This window comes from Lontra canadensis, unplaced genomic scaffold, assembly GCF_010015895.1.
Source record: "Lontra canadensis isolate GAN:19392208 unplaced genomic scaffold, GSC_riverotter_1.0 scaffold55, whole genome shotgun sequence".
In the NCBI taxonomy this organism is placed as follows: Eukaryota; Metazoa; Chordata; class Mammalia; order Carnivora; family Mustelidae; genus Lontra; species Lontra canadensis.
This window is the reverse complement of record NW_022631049.1, coordinates 9,668,094-9,681,961: the sequence shown is the minus strand read 5'-3', so window position 1 is coordinate 9,681,961 and position 13,868 is coordinate 9,668,094.

Genomic DNA, 13,868 nt, shown 5'->3' with positions numbered 1-13,868 from the left:
ATGCTTGTTTTTGTAAGCTTCTGAGTTTGGAAATGGTTTGTTTCACAGTGTAATTGTGGCAATAACTCTAATATAGAGTCAAACAAAGCAAGAAAATCTCCAGCCTTTTGAAAGTTTGATTATAACGTGCTACTTATTTTCTATGAAAGAAAAATTATATCCCTACAGAGACATTTTGGAAACATCAAGTTCCTTAGCCTGTCTCAGTGGTTGTAACCCCCACCCCCTCCATGCTACATCTGCAAAGGGGCTTCGCTGATCAATGTCCCTTTTTCTGGATATGAATAAAGGGAGATTAGGTGTCCCTGAAAAACCTACGCACAGGCTGTGTTTCTCTAATGCACTCACCATTGCATGCCTAATTTTGTGGGCTCATATTTGAAGCAAGCTGTGAACAAATGGGAGAAAATTTAGAGAAGAATGAGAATGTTATCAAAGTTCTCATGAATAAGGTGTGAAGCCATGGGAAAGCAGAGGACTATGCTCGTAATAGAGACTCTAATTATTGTTGATTGATGTGAGAGGAAAAGAATTGGAGGAGTGAGATAACAGTTTTTCCAATGAATGTAAAATATATTAACACATTCTTCCTTTCTCGGCACCAAGGAACAAACAAAACTAAGAAAGCCCTTTATAGTAGGATCATTTTAGGTTAGGTACAAGAGAAAAGCCCATCAACTGAAACATGTTTCTAGGGAGAGCAGGACATCGCCTCATAAACTCGCATAACACGAGCAAAAGCAGGGGACGTTGGGGGCTGCTCAGAGTCGGGAAATGTATCATATCACTGTTTACTGGTATTCCAGATTGTGCCTCTCTTTGATGTAGTGAAAACCTCACAGACCATACCCCAGTGACTCCTGTAAGCATCAAAAACAGTTGTTGGGTTTTTCAAATATGTATTTATTTTAGAGAGAGAGGGAGCATACGCACAGGAGTGTGTGTCTGGGAGCAGAGGAGGGGCGGAGGAAGAAGAAGAGAGAGAATCCCAAGCAGACTCCGCACTGAATGGGGAGCCCAACACAGGGCTCAATGCCAGGACCCTGAGATCATGACCGGAGCCAAAAATCTAACTGAGTTATTATAACTAGTTACTAAATAACAACTGAGTTACCTGACTGAGCCACATGGGTGGTCCAAAAACAGGGTTTTTTTGTTTTTAAAGATTTATTTATTTGAGAGAGAGCACATGGCCCAGGGTGGAGGGAGGGAAAGAGGGAGAGAATCTCAAGCAGACTCCCCACTGAGCTTGGAGCTCAACGTGGGACTTGATCTCACAACCTATGAGATCCTGACCTGAGCCAAAACCAAGAGTCAGATACTTAACCAACTGAGCCACACAGGTGCCCCCCAGAAACAGTTTTTAAAGAAACTCCATGGCTTTAGTGGGAATACTGAAGTTTCCATTGAGATGCCCACTAAGATGATACCTAAGAAAAGGTATCATCTTAGTGGGCATTATTAGATATTAGATATTCATTCATTCACTCAACAAATTTTCACTAGGCATCTAGTGTGTGTCTACTGTTTTTTACAGGATTAAAGAGTGCTGTAAATTAGGCGGATCGCCTGCCTTCATGGAGTTTACCTTCCATCACAAGTATGGAAACTTCCAGTAGAAATAATATCAATACAATAAAGCGACTGACTTCTTAAGACTGTTTCTGGTTCTAGCATTCTTAGGTAATAGTATAGAAGGTCTCTGAATTTATGGTTTCTTCTATATATATAATAAAGACAAAGAACTCTCAGAGTTTTGAAAAAAAAAAAACCCAAGAATATGATTATGAGGATCCTTTCCCCAAATCCATGTGTTCATTTATTATTCATGACATTCTAAATTTTTAAGAAAAAATGAGTTTTGGGGGTGTTCCTCCTGTCCTTGTCTAAGTGCATTTTCCTTCATCTCTTCACTTCTAACCAATGAAAAAGAGATCAGGAAAATGTGGCCTGAACAGCAATTCCACACTCCCATATTGAAGGGAGGATCTGAGATTAAGCAAGGGCACTGGGCCTCCCATTTTGTGAAGAGCTATGTCTAGACACATTAGTCAGGTGACACTTTTGGTCTCACGAGAAGAAAAGCTTGCTCAAATCCTTGCCACACCATCTCCCAGAGGACTCCGAGCGGGAGGGACCCTCGGGCTACAGCCGGAGGCCATGGGCAGAAGGTGTGACTGCCTACCTACCAAGTCCATTAAGACATCCCAGGTGGCGAAAAGTTTTGCCGAAAATAATTCCATTCTTCAATCCATAGCTCCTAGAACCCCTTGGCAGGCCTGGCAGATGTTACAGACACAACTCGTTTGAAGTTTCAAGGCTGATTATGGGTATCAATACCCAATATTCTGCCTCTAGTGAGGGCTTCAGCATGGATCGCAATGTTTCCTTTTGCATCTGTGTCTCATAATGACTTGCATTAGCACCTTGGTATTAGAGGTTGTACCCAATATTGGTATTTTTCACAAATTATGAAAGCAGTTGTATTTGGGGCACCCAGGGGAGGCTCAGTTGGTTAAGCATCTCCCTTCAGCTCAGGTCATGATCTCAGAGTCCTAGGATGGAGCCCCACACCTGGCTCCCTGCTCAGTGGGGAGTCTGTTTCTTCCTCTCCCTCTGTGCTCCCTCCCTCTAGCTCTCAAATAGATAAATAAATCTTTAAAGAAAGAAAGAGGTCATATTCATCAGTAAATAGTGTATAGAGCCCAGGAACGCTAGGTCACCTTCCTTTCCCCACAAATAACAAAAGCTCTCCCTGCACACTCACTCCTCTGAGGTTTCTAGCAGCCTGCAAACCCGTGGGAGAACATGATTTTCTAAAATTTGGCTTGTTAAAAAAACCCGAAAATCTATGAATCATTTTTATTATAGGTTATTTAGTTTATATGACCCTGTTTCTTGGTTAAAGGAAAGAACACCCAAATGATAGAATTGGACTTTTCTGAATATAGAAAAAAAAAATTAGGGCTCTAAGTGCTTCTTATCAGTTAAGGATCCCAGCTTAGATCTCTGCCACCTGCTTATGGAAACTTTCTAGAAGCTCTGTGGAAGGACTTGTTTCTCGGGCTCATTTCCTGTCCTGAAGCCACCTTCACAAGATACAGAAGCAACAAATTTCTTCTAGGGCCCTCTTTGGGGCAGCCTTCACTGTCTTCATGGAGCTATGGGTCCACACATACATACATCCACAGAAAAATAACAACATATGCTGAACACACATTGTGTGTCAGGTGTTATATACATTATCTCATTTTAACTTGACAAATATTCTTTGAGGTAGATTTAATTCCCATTTTTCAGATTGTGAAACTAAGGCTTAGAGGCTTCCAGGGTCACATAACTAGTAAGTGAAAAATGTGGGATCCAACCCCATGTTCTCTACTGTTACACCAAACTGCCTCTCACTTCCAAGAAGTCATTTACCTTATTTCAGAAGCTTCATCCCTTTCAGGAAACAAGTCAAGATAACTTGTGGGCAACTCAATTCAGACTCTTTATGTCCAAATGCCTAACTCATAATCCATGACCATTTTCCATCAATTTTTTAGAGGCCTCCACTCTTGGTAGCTTTTCCCTTCAAAAATGAGGAGTCTATGTTGTTCTTAGCCAGTATGTCCATACATGCTTTCCCCAGACCAGAACACTAACAGCCAACCAGCAAGCAAAAGAAGGCAAGTTTTAAGGTCTCAGTCCCGCAAACTTGCTTTGTAGATGCCCTGTTACTCTTTGCTCTTTAAGAGCTAAATGAAGTTGGGGGCCGGGGTGGTGGCGGGGTGTGGGTGCACAAGTTGGGTAAAGGAGGTGAAAATTACAAACTTCTGGTTATATCATAAATTAAGTCCTGGGGATATAATGCATATCATGGTGACTATAGTTAACAATATTGTACCGTATATTTGAAAGTTGGTAAGAGAGTAGATCTAGGAAGTCCTCAGCACCAGGAAAAAAATTGTAATTACGTGTGGTAATGGATGGTAACTAGACTTACTGTGGGGATCATTTGGCAATATATACCAATATCAAATCATTAAATTGTACACCTCAAACTAATATAATGTTATAGGTCAGTTATAACTCAGTAAAAACTGGCAGACTAAAAAAAAAAAAAAAAAGAACCAAATGAAGCTCTTGAGTTTAATGAGACCCTTTTCTCCATGTCAACAAAACAAACCAACCCTCAAAGTAGGTGTTGCATGAATTTCAATTTTAGTACAAGACAGTTCAACCCCTTCCCAAAACAAAATAATCACGGGGACCCTTTTTACTTCTCATGAAAATTCAGAAACACTTTAGTTTAATTTTAAATTCAGGTACTGAATACTAACTATATCACACACCCACAACCATAAATGTAGTTAAAAGATGTCCCTGCTTTAACTTGCTGAAGCTTTATTAGCTAGCCCGTAGGAAGACAATGAATGCGGATAGACCCCATCAAATCCCTTATATGATATACTCCTATGAAACAAGATAAAATAAATGAAAAATTATAAAATTCAATGTTTAGTATTTGTATACAAGTATACATGAGTATCATTCAAGATACTATGCATTGAGGGGCGCCTGGGTGGCTCAGTGGGTTAAGCCTCTGCCTTCGGCTCAGGTCATGATCTCAGGGTCCTGGGATTGAGCCTGCATCGGGCTCTCTGCTCAGCAGGAAGCCTGCTTCCCCCTCTCTCTCTCTGCCTGCCTCTCTGCCTACTTGTGATCTCTGTCAAATAAATAAATAAAATCTTTAAAAAGAATAGATACTATGCATTGACATTATGACCAGCCATATGAAATTAAATAAAAAGAGCCTTAAAACAATTCCTGATTTTTGAACCAGCAATTTCACATTGCAAGAAAATGGCGCAAAAGAAAGAAGTTGTACAAATAATCCCTTTGCAGCACTAAAGAGCAAAAAAATAAAAGTAAAAATGCAAGTGCCCAAGAAGAAAAGAAATGACTCCACAAGCTATTATACATTTATATAAACATGATAAACTTTGAATTATTTAGACTCTATCCATACCTACATAGATAAAATAACAGTAAGTGGAAAAAAAGCAGAACAAAAACAATAATGGAAAGCTACACAAAATATGTATTGCTACTCAACTTTGCACTGACATGATTTGTTCAGCTGTACGTATACTTTTTTGGTGAATATTTCAATAAATAAACTTCTAAAATCCATTGCTGAATTTTTACCAAATTCAGAGCATAACTATTTACATTCATGGAAATACAAAAATTCACTTTTCATTCACCAAAAGAGGATGGCAAATAAAACAACCAGTAATTCACATTTTCATATGGCTCCACTTGATAAACATAATCTTAGTTAATTAATTAATCTGCTTAATAAAGTAGAGTCTCATCTTCTTGACAGGGCTGGGAAAAAAATAAAAAACTATTTGAGAGTTTCAGGGGTAGACAGATTTACCTGACATCATCAACTAAAGAAAATTATCTTATTATGTAAATAAGAAGCTGATTATTTGGGGCGCCTGGGTGGCACAGTTGTTAGGCGGCTGCCTTCAGCTCAGGCCATGATCCCGGGGTCCTGGGATTGAGCCTGCATCTGGCTCTCTGCTCAGCGAGAAGCCTGCTTCTCCCTCTCATGATCCCCCTGCTTGTGTTTCCTCCCTCGCTGTCTCTCTCTCTGTCAAATAAATAAATAAAATCTTTAAAAAAAAAGAGAGGAGAAAGAAAGAAAGAAAGAAAGAAAGAAAGAAAGAAAGAAAGAAAGAGCTGTTTGTCATATCTTCAACACCTATTCTAAGTAAGAACATAAACCTTTCATTATACCTCACTGCCAGGTCAAACTGAACAGTATGCCTTAAGTGCCTAATTTGTACAGTGCACTCAACTGAACACAGTTGGAAGCTATGGAACTACAGATGTCATTAAAGGAGATCACCTGGTACCCAAACCATGTCATCTGGCATTTGCAGCTCTGATTCTCCGCATTTCAGAACTAAACAACTCCTGTCCATATGCACAGAATTGGCTGGTTTCTCAGGGACATACCAGCCACACACATGACATGGCAACAAAACCCACCAGAAACCCAAGGTTATTATTTTACTTTATTTTTTTAAGATTTTATTTGTTTATTTAAGAGAGAGTGAGCATGAGCATTGGGGGAGGCTGGCAAGGGAGAGGGAGAAGCAGACTCCCTGCTGAGTAGGGAGTCAGATGCGGGACTCGCTCCCAGGACCCCAGGTTCATGACCTGAGCCGAAGGCAGATCTTAACTGACTGAGCCACCCAGTGCCCCCAAGGTTATTATTTTGTTTTTTTAATTTTTTTTAAGATTTTATTTATTTATTTGACAAAGAGAGAAAGAGATCACAAGGAGGCAGAGAGGCAGGGAGCCTGATGCGAGGCTCAGTCCTAGGACCCTGAGAACATGTCCTGAGCCGAAGGCAGAGGCTTAACCCACTGAGACACCCAGGAGCCCCAAGTTATTATTTAAACCATGATATTTTAACTGAGCTGCTTCTGCCTCCTATTTAGGACCCACTTCCGCATATCCAGTTATGTTGGAGGCCAATCAGTAATTAGATTTCTTGGTGAGAGAGGAGTGAAAGCCAAGGACAAGAACCTTGAGGAGGACTTCTTCCTCTTTATGATGCCCTTGTACCTGGTATTCTACCACTAGGTTATAATCAATCACACTGAATTGAATGTATTAATTTACATAATTGTCATTCTATGGACTTTCTATGAGCTCTTAAAGAGATGAAGCCACAACTTAGCTGCACAATAAATGTATGTTCCAATGAAATGGTTAAATTGGACTCTCTTTACTCCAAAATGCAACCCAAACTTGTCAGGATACTAGTGTTTACCAGATTCAATGTGCATATCTCCCTTAGGAAGGACAAGGTAAACCATTCTGGCTACGCACTGCAGAGAAGTTACAGAAGGCAACTAGAGATGCCAGGAGACCAGTTACGAGCTAATTGGTAATTTAGGCAAGAAGCAATTGCAGGTGGACAGATAACTGTTGTATATTCATATGATGGACAACTACACAATAGAGAAAGAGAACAAAATATTGATCTATGCAACAATATGAACTTCATAAACACAATGTTACATAAAACAAGCCGCACTCGAGATGTATACATAGGGTGAATCTTAGGTATAAAGATCAAGAACAGGCAGGACCAATTTATGGTGACGGATCAGAATAGTGGTTTCCTTCAGAGGAGAGTGTCAGCTGGGAGAGGGCAGGAAGGAGCCCTGCGGATGGCTAGAAATGTTTCCTGTCTTGATCAGGGTGGTCCCGTGGGGCGTGTATGTATGCACACTTACAATGTGGGCGCCTTATTGTACGTGATTTTTATTTTGTTTTACCAAGTTTTAAAATATTGTTGGTGACCTGCGTTGGCAGTAGAGACTGGCAAGAGCGAATAGAATAATATTTGAGAAGTAAAATCACTGAGAAGAAAAATGAGCTAATGCCTGTAAAATGTTTAGCACAGTGCCTGGCATATAGCACAGCTCAGCAAATGTTGGTTTGATAATTGTCTGAAAAGTTTGGTGAGCAAATTAAATTAAATAATGTATATAAAGTATTTAGATCTTTGTCTGGGACATAGTAAATTCCCAATGAGCGGTAATTTTTTTTTAATTGATTAGGCTGTAACCTCGTGTTCACATTTATTTTGCTTCGCTAGACCCACTCATCTTGCTTTTATCTGGATGATAACCTGTACCCTGTTAAAGTATATCCAGACAATTCATTCTATCCCCTCTTAGGAGTTTTATTAACTAAGTATACCACCATAGCTGCCTATCTACTGGCCCCAAAGGCATCTTAAGGAAGCCCTCATCATAGGCTTCCCCAGAAGCACTAAAAATAAAATCCCATGCAATCAATGCTTGTCCACTTTTACTCTCCCTCTGGTTGCTGCTTTGTCATACCAGGATTGTTAGTAGCATTTCTTGCAACAGTGTATCAAGAGACTCCCTGCTAGGGTTAAAGCTCCTTAGCATCATGTGGGAGAGGACATCCCAGCACCATCTGCCAGGCCTGCAATTCTATTAAACTGTCAGCATGATAAATGACAAAGACAAGGCACTGGAACAGGAGAAAATCTACAGTGAAGCACTGTGGTCATAAAACAAGAAGAACCAAAATGGATTTGGGGCAAGTACACAAACCATCCTTTATAATAAATTTTCACTTGCAAGGCGGGAACAAAGAGACTGAATGATAACTCCTGGGTCCAAGCAGAAGGCAGGAAGACAATCCGTCAGCGCTCAGCCCTGATGTGCGGTCACACACCAGTGATGCACGTTCCAGCATTTTCCTTTCGGCCGCCAAGCAGGTCTCCTGGGGCTCACTGAAAGCACACCTTGTCCACTGTGTGTGTGAGGAGATGGTATTTAGGTAGCTGGCTACTCAGAGCATCCCTTTTGCTTAAAAATAAATAAATAAACAATTCTGCAATGGAACATAATTTAGATACGGCTCTTTAACTACAAATTATCTCAAGAGAGCAGTCACCCAGTACATCGCTGCCCTGCTTCTAAATTTAGCCCCCACCGATGACATCTTCCGGAAACAGAGCATAGGTAATTAGGTTTCTGGATATTTGGGTTTGGGATTGAGTTCCAGTGAGTCTCATTTAGAGTCGCCGGGTAATAACGCCAATAGTGAAAGCAATATTGACTCTATGTGATGCTAACAGATGGTTACTGAGGAGCTAAGAGATTAAAATGGCTTTGAATAGAGCTTCTCCAGGTCGCCAAGGAACTAGTGGCAGCAAAATCATGAATAATCTCCATGCGTATAATGTTTTCCAGAAGCATCTCGGAGACCCATTTTTCTAAAGAGAAACTTTATAAACACTGAAGGATAATTAGCACTTAATATCATTTTCGGTTTTTCCAACACTTTAACCAAAACTAGTAAAACAAGATGAGTGGTGGCAAGGTAAAAAGACAATTATCTCAATAACAAAACTAGGCATATCAGATTCATAATAATGTTGCATCTTCTGCATTTTCTGCATATATGCTGTGTTAGTCACCAGGCTCAAATGCTTGAATGCAGCAAGTTGAACACTATTCACTGCGTGCCTTAGGTTTAGGTCATATAATGATTTTCCTTCTGGGCTTAAGACATGGGGGACTGGGGTATTTTATTGCCTTGGAAATGGAGAGTTAATAACTATGTTAACCAGTTAGATACTGAGTGCTTCAATCAGATCATTAAACACAAACCTTAATGGGTTTCTTGGGCAAAAACTATAAGAAAACAGAGACAAGGAAACAGACCCATAAAAACACCTCCTGTCTCTGCTAATATATGGGCATATGATGCAATTATTCATCCATTTCAAGTGAGGCAACAGCCCTTAAAATATCTGGCGGTCACTCCATGACTCAATGTGCGTGTCAACATTTCTATTATATTGAGGGAAAGAGAAATGAAGTCAGCAAATTCGGTAAGAGCCCTGTTGCTTTCTGCCAACTTATTCAATATGGAAATAAATATCCAGTTATTTGATACATTTCCCCCATGTTGCCTTATAGATTCGGTTCATCTTTGTTATGTTTTCTTAATAGGTTTTCTAGGAATATCCTTCAGTATTTCTGTAAATCAGAATTCATGATCTAATATCACTTTGGAAAAAGACTCGAGGACTCCTTGCCTTCTTGGTGAGCGTCATTCCTCTTTCGCTCTAAGCCGTCAGAACGCTTTTCTACTCCTTTGAAGTTCCCCCAAATCAAGCCCCCACAGAAGTTCACGGATTCCTAATAGGATGGGACTGCATTGCAAGGCATGGGAAACAGTGGACTGCGGCCTGGCTTGGGTCACAGCAGCTCTGGGATTTTGCAGAAATTCTATTTTTTTTCCAGCTGCCCTTCATCTCTGGCCAGGTACTATACTAAGCACTTCATATCCTCCAGCTCGTCTAATGCACTGAAAACTCTCTATGGACGTGTAATTTCCCCAGTTTTTCAGACAAGAAGTCAGGGAGGCAGAGAAGGTGGTGACTGGCTCCAATTCCTGTGGGGAGGAAGTAGTGGGTATCAGCGGAGTATGGAACTGGCTCGTGACTACCACACACACTGCTCTGGGCATTTCACCTTGAAAGTGTAGAAGAGCACTGTCTATGCTTGTCTCGTAAGGAGGCTGAGAGAAACCAATGGTAAACACATAATATGTGAAACGCTTTGGAAACTAAAAAGAGCTACGCAAATGCACAGTGTTTGTGTAGTTCTGAAATATTTGGGCTTCAAATTACAGAACATCCGTCTGAAACTGGATTAAGCAAAAGTATGTATTGGTTCATGTAACTGGCAAGTGCAAGGCAAGCAGAGCTGGACTCAGGGATAGGGGATGGATGGCTCCAGGGGATGTCAGGGTTTTCTTTTTGCATCTCTTGGTTCCCCATTTTCCTGCTTTGGCTGCATCCCCATGCAGGATCTTCCTCAGGGTGGCAAGGCACGCAACCTATTCCCACATCTGGGAAAGGAGGATGCTCCCTTGGGTGCCATTGCACAGATTCCAGGATTATGGCTCGTTATGTTGCATGGCCATCCTTGAACCGATCACTGGGATCAGGGGGTGGAGTGATGTACTGACTGGTTTCAGTCTGGGGCGTTTGCCCACCTCAACATCCTAGTGCAAAGTCAACTTCCCACATACCACCTGGATTGGGAATGGTGGTGGTGGTGGGCTGAGGATGGGGGTGCCCCAGGGAAACTGGAGCTCCCTTAATAGAAACTGGAGCTCCCTTCTATTAATAGAGCTCCCTTAATAGAAGAGGAAGCCACACAGGAAAACATGCACTAAAATATGTTAATAACAAACACTGTGTACTCTTATCTTGAAGAGCACTGAGAAATATATAAAATTTTTGAATCATTTATAATGTACACCTGAAACTAATATAACACTGTATTTTAACTTCTAATAATAATAATAATAAGGATGTCTGGGTGGCTCAGTCGGTTAAATGTCTGCCTTCAGCTCAGGTCATGATCCTGGAGCCCTGGGATCGAGTCCCACATTGGGCTCCCTGATCAGCAAGGAGTCTGCTTCTATTTTGCTCCCCTTGCTTGTGCTAGCTCTCTCTCTCTCTCTCTGGCAAATAAATAAATAAAATCTTTAAATAATAATAATAATAAACACTGTGCTTCATATTTGTTTGGAGGACAATGACAGAGAATGCCTAGCAAATAATATTAACTACCTAATACACATAGAATTCTCCAAAGTTAGAAAGTGCTTCTATATACATTGTATCATTCTATTCTCATTACATCCTAACCAAGTACAAATCACCATTTTATAGATGAGCAAACTGAATCTCAGCACAGTTTAGAGATTTACCCAAAGCCACACAGCTAAAAAGAGGTAAAGCCAGAACTTGAACATCTTCTGACTCCAATTCAGTAATGTGAGGAGGTGGTGTAGGTTTAATTCTGTGGATTTTTATTAAACGTGCCCTGGAAACAAAGTTGCCTTAAAGAAAACATCATAAAGCACCAAAGTTCAGATAAGAACATCTTTCCACCCCATTCTTGGAGGAAATAATCGACTGTCCCTCTGAGTGTGGACATTTGCAACAACACATGCCATTCGAATACTTACTTCTTTACTATATTGGACATTCCTGGTAGCAATGTAAATTTCTGGGTCCAGTCCTTTGGGAAAGCGATTTGGTAATAAAATACCAAGAGCTATAAAAATGCCCATATTCTTTGACTTCAGACTCTACTCCTGGAAATTTATCCTGTGAAAATGATTGAAATAAGCGAAGAAAAATTCATGTGTATAAAACATTTGTAGCCACATTAATCATAGCATTAACATTTTTTAATTCAAAGAGAATATATGTAAAGTGTTTAGCAGGATGCCTCACGACCAATTAATGTAGGCGGCAATAAGTCCTTGCTTATTCTCAGATGCTAACAGGACTTCACATTTGCATCCCATCTGCATGAAAGACTCTTCTCCCATAAACATTTGACTCATTCCTTCCTTTCATTTGGGTCCCTGCCCAAACGTGACCCCGCCAAAGAGAACATTCCAAGCCACCCCTCTAAGCAGTGTATCTTCACTGTCCTTTTCCATCTTCTGGCTGTGCTTTGTTTTCTTTAGCACTTATTTCTGCCTCCTACATCATATATTTATTTGGTTTTTGTTGTTGTCTTTTTTCTCCCCCATGAGAAGGTAAGACCCATGAGGCCAGGGACTTTGGTTAGTTCATCACAACATGTCCAGGATCTAGAAGAACACAATCCGGAACATTCATGAATAAATGTTATTTCTGTCTTCATTCTCAAACCCTTGGCTTCCATATTTCTTCACATATCAAAAATTTTTATTTTGCCAACTCTTTCTCTTTTTTGTCAGAAATAGGGCACAGGCAGATGCAAGATGGATCAGCCTGGGGAAGACTCTGACATGCAGATCCAGAAGGGCTAGTGGATGGCCAAAGGGCCAAGATCTGAACATATAACAGAGACTGGCCTTGACATTCATGGTAAGGCATGTGAGAGGGAAGTCTTATGGTGAGTCCTGACCTAGATAATCAGCTCACAAGAAAAGGTGGGGGGAATCTAGGACATATGGTCTATCAAATCTGGGATAGGCCAGGCCATCAATAAAGATGGTCAAACAATATCAAAGAAGCACAGCCTCCCTAAGGTATCCTGTTATAGGAAAATTAAGATTTTGAGAAAAAATTTCAGCCACTGGGCCATATGAGATGCCAGAGAAGAATGTTATTATTGAGAAACTTAGATCCAAAGCAGAGATCCCAGTTACTAGGAAACACTGAGGACGAACACACTGGTCAGGCATGGGCCAATAGCTGTCCTGGAGGGAAGGAAATTCCCAGGCACTTCCAGGGGAAGCAACTCCAATAGCTGAAGCTCATCCATCCAGAAGAAGAGCTACAGGTGTTGGCTGAGAGGCCATGGCACACCAGAACCCAGCACAGAGAGTGGGCAGAGAAAGAAATGGTATAAGTGATCCAAGGATGTGGTGGCTTTATAATATGGCCGAACTCTCTTTCTCAGAATTCCCATCCAACTAAGTTTCCAGTCAAGGAAGACCAAAAAGTATACTTTGTGCAATATTTGGAATGAGAAAATAGAGGAGCAACCATTTTTATTCTTGTGCTCAGAAGGTGAAGGCAGCCATTTTGGGTAACTCCCACATGTTGTTGCTTACTGCTGGCTCACCTTGTTGATATGATGCAGTGACCAGGGCTATGACTTACCTTGGGTAAGGTAACCCCAGGGTAATTCCACCTTGCCCTGGATCCTGCTGCATCTTCGATTACTCCTGAGTGAGGTGTATTTAGGAGCTTCTGGGGAGCCTGGTTGGATCAATGGGTTAAGCAGCTGATGCTTGGTTTCTGCTTGGGTAGTGATCTCGTGGGTCCCGAGATTGAGACCCACGTGGGGTTCAAGCTCAATCGGGAGTCTGCTTGTGATTCTCTCCCTCTGCCCCTCCCTCCACACGATCATTCTCTCTCTCTCAAATAAATAGATAAATCTTTAAAAAAAAAAAAAAAAGATACCAGCTTCTCCTGCAGGACACCCATGATGTCAACATAGGAAACAGTAAGCATTGACATCCAACTCATGCTCATGGATTCCAACTGGTCCTTGATCTTCACATTCTTTCTATCCATCTTCTTTACCCATCTGCTTGCCCTGCAGACTTCAGGATCCCATCATCCCATGAGATGATAGCCTTATGGACATCCCATCCCATCTCATCCCATGAGATGACAACCTTACAGAGACTGTTCAACAAGCTCCCACAACTGTATCAGGTGAAATCCCTATTTTAAAAATCATTATACACACAAATCATGGATATATATATATATATATATAGAG